Source organism: Echinops telfairi, unplaced genomic scaffold, assembly GCF_000313985.2.
Source record: "Echinops telfairi isolate 266 unplaced genomic scaffold, ASM31398v2 ScPeMD7_5592;HRSCAF=6446, whole genome shotgun sequence".
In the NCBI taxonomy this organism is placed as follows: Eukaryota; Metazoa; Chordata; class Mammalia; order Afrosoricida; family Tenrecidae; genus Echinops; species Echinops telfairi.
The window spans coordinates 25,775,196-25,777,819 of record NW_022109491.1 but is presented as its reverse complement, the minus strand read 5'-3'; the positions used below and the strand labels follow the sequence as shown (position 1 = coordinate 25,777,819).

Genomic DNA, 2,624 nt, shown 5'->3' with positions numbered 1-2,624 from the left:
AAATGCTTCAACAAGCTGGGAAGCACTGGAAGCACCCACTGGTCTATGCCGGGAAACTTGAAAGAGTGCTACTTGGCCGACTGCCTGGAAGAGATCCATTATTTGCACCCATTTCAAAGAAAGGTAATCCACCAGAATAGTCAAATAATAGAAAGATATCATTAATGTCACATGCAAGTTAAGCTGTGGTGAAGATCATCCAACAGTGGTTGCAACAGTAGGTTCACGCGAGATTCTTAAGAAGACGTTGAAAAGGGATATCATTGCTGATGCCAAAGGGATCTTGGCTGAAAGCAGAGAATACCAGAAAGAGGTGGTAGTTACATAAACCCGTGTGAACTTATGATGGGCTGGAGTCTGGCCTGTCAATCAGGTCACATTTGGAGGCGTGAAGGAAATAAATAGCTCACTGGAGGACAGATACACTCACTTTCTCCCTGCAAGACATTCCTGTTGACAAGCCACATGGAGCTATGCTTCTTCTACCCGCTGGCCTGTGATCTTCCCACATTCGGCATCATTGCATATGTTGCATGAATCTGAAGAGGAATTTATAGATTGGTATTGAACATATGGGTTAATATTGGACTTATGGACTTGATCTGGACTGGGCTGGGATGTTTTCTTAATATACAATTACTCTTTTATATAAATCTTTTTCTTAAACATATGAGTGTCTATGAATTTGTTTCTCTAGTCAACCCAGACTCACACAGATGTTTATTTGTGTTTCATGCTAAGGCATTCCTCTATGTGGACTACAACACAGAATGAGAGCCCGGAGAATGGGCATCCCAGAGCACTGCATTGTGCTCATGCAAAACCTGTATGTGATTCAAGAGGTAACCATGCAGATAGAAACAAGGGAATACTACTGCATGGCTTAAAATCAGAAAAGGTGTGTGTCAGCGTTGTATTCTCTCACCACACAATCATCCGAGCAGCAGGGTTACTGAAGAAGAATGTGGCATCGGTATTGGAGGAAGGTTTATTAACACCCCGTGATCTGCAGATGACAACATTGCTTGCTGAAAGGAAGGAGGGCTTGAATCATTTGCTGATGAAGATCTAGGCTTTTGCAGCTGTCTGTATGGACTGCTAGTCAATATAAAGAAAACCAAACCTCACAACTGTTCGAGTAATAATACATGGAGAAATGATCGAAGCTGTCAAGCATTTCGGTTTGCTTGGATCCCCAATCAATGCTCATGGAAGTGGCAGTCAAGGGATCAAACAATGCATTGCATTGTTTACATCTGCTGCGCAAGTCTTCAATGTGTTGTAAAGCAAGGAGCTTAGTTTGAGGGCTAAGGTGTACCTGACATACATTATGGTATTTTTAGACACAGGCATGTGAAAGTTGGACATTGAATAAAGAAAACGGACGAGAAGAATGGATGCATTTGAATTAAGGTGCTGGGGAAGAATTTTGAAAGTACCACAGACTGCCCAAAGAATAAACAAATCGGTCTTAGAAGTAGAGCCAGAATGCTCAGTGGAGGCAAGGATGGCAAGACTTGTTCTCACAGACTTTGGAGATGTCAGGAGAGACCAGTCCCTGGAGAAGGACATCATGCTCAGTAATACAGAGGGACAGTGAAAGAGAGGGAGACCATCTACACGATGGATTGACACTGTGGCTGCATCAGTGATCTCGAACATAGGACCAGTTGTCAGAACTGGGTAGTGTTTCTTTCTGTTTTACTGGCGGTTGCTATGAATCAGATCCGACCTGACAGCATACAACAGTAATGTTGTTTGTGAAGTCTCTGGATAAAGAATTCAGAAAGTGCCCAACGAAGTACGATGTTGTAAAAGTATGTAGGATGGGAGATCTTATTGTATCTCTCTATGGACAATACAGCTTGCCCCAACTGTTAAGAGTCAATTATAAAAAATAATAAAAAACGAGTCAATTGGCAGAGGCGTCGCCCCGCGGAGAGCCCACGCCCGTGGGAACTGCTGCTTCTCTGAGTCGCTCTCTCCCAGGCTCTGTCCCTGTGGTCGGCATCACCCGTGGAAATCAAAGAGAACTTGCCCGCCAGAAAAACATGAAGAAAACCCAGGCGATTAGCAAGGGAGAAAGAAAAGAGGATAGCTTGACTACCTCTCAGAGGAAGCAGAGGGATTCTGAGATCATGCAACAAAGCAGAAGGCAGTTAACGAAAAGAAGTCTATATGGATAAGAGAAAAATGATGACCGGCTAGTTCGGAATACCTGGTGCTCCTGCCAACAAGGTGTATCATATGCTCTGAGATCAAGATTTTGTAGAGTGAGCCATCGTTACATATGCTGTAGCTTATCCTTATAAAAAGTCTATTTTAAACTTTACCTTTCAACCTGATTTAGTGTGATGTTTTAGAACCATTCTTCAAAAAATAAAACACTAACCATGCATGTAACATAAAAAAAGAGTCAATTATATTTCTTCTCTGCCCCCAAAGTTTTATTGGCTTATATTGGCATATAATTCACATATCATATAATTCAATGGTTCAGTCACTTTAAGAAGAGTTGTACAATCATCATCAGAAGCAGTTTTAGAACATTTAATTCATCCTTGCAATCATTGTTATTAGCTCCCCATCCCCCACCCCTCCAGCCTCCCCTGTCATCCTCCCAA

General features: G+C 42.3%; 1 pseudogene; it reads left to right on the top strand.

Annotated features, from left to right (window-relative positions):
- The first annotated feature begins 1,156 nt into the window (after nt 1–1,156).
- Nucleotides 1,157–2,197, top strand: LOC115871349 (annotated as a pseudogene).
- The last annotated feature ends 427 nt before the right edge of the window (nt 2,198–2,624 follow it).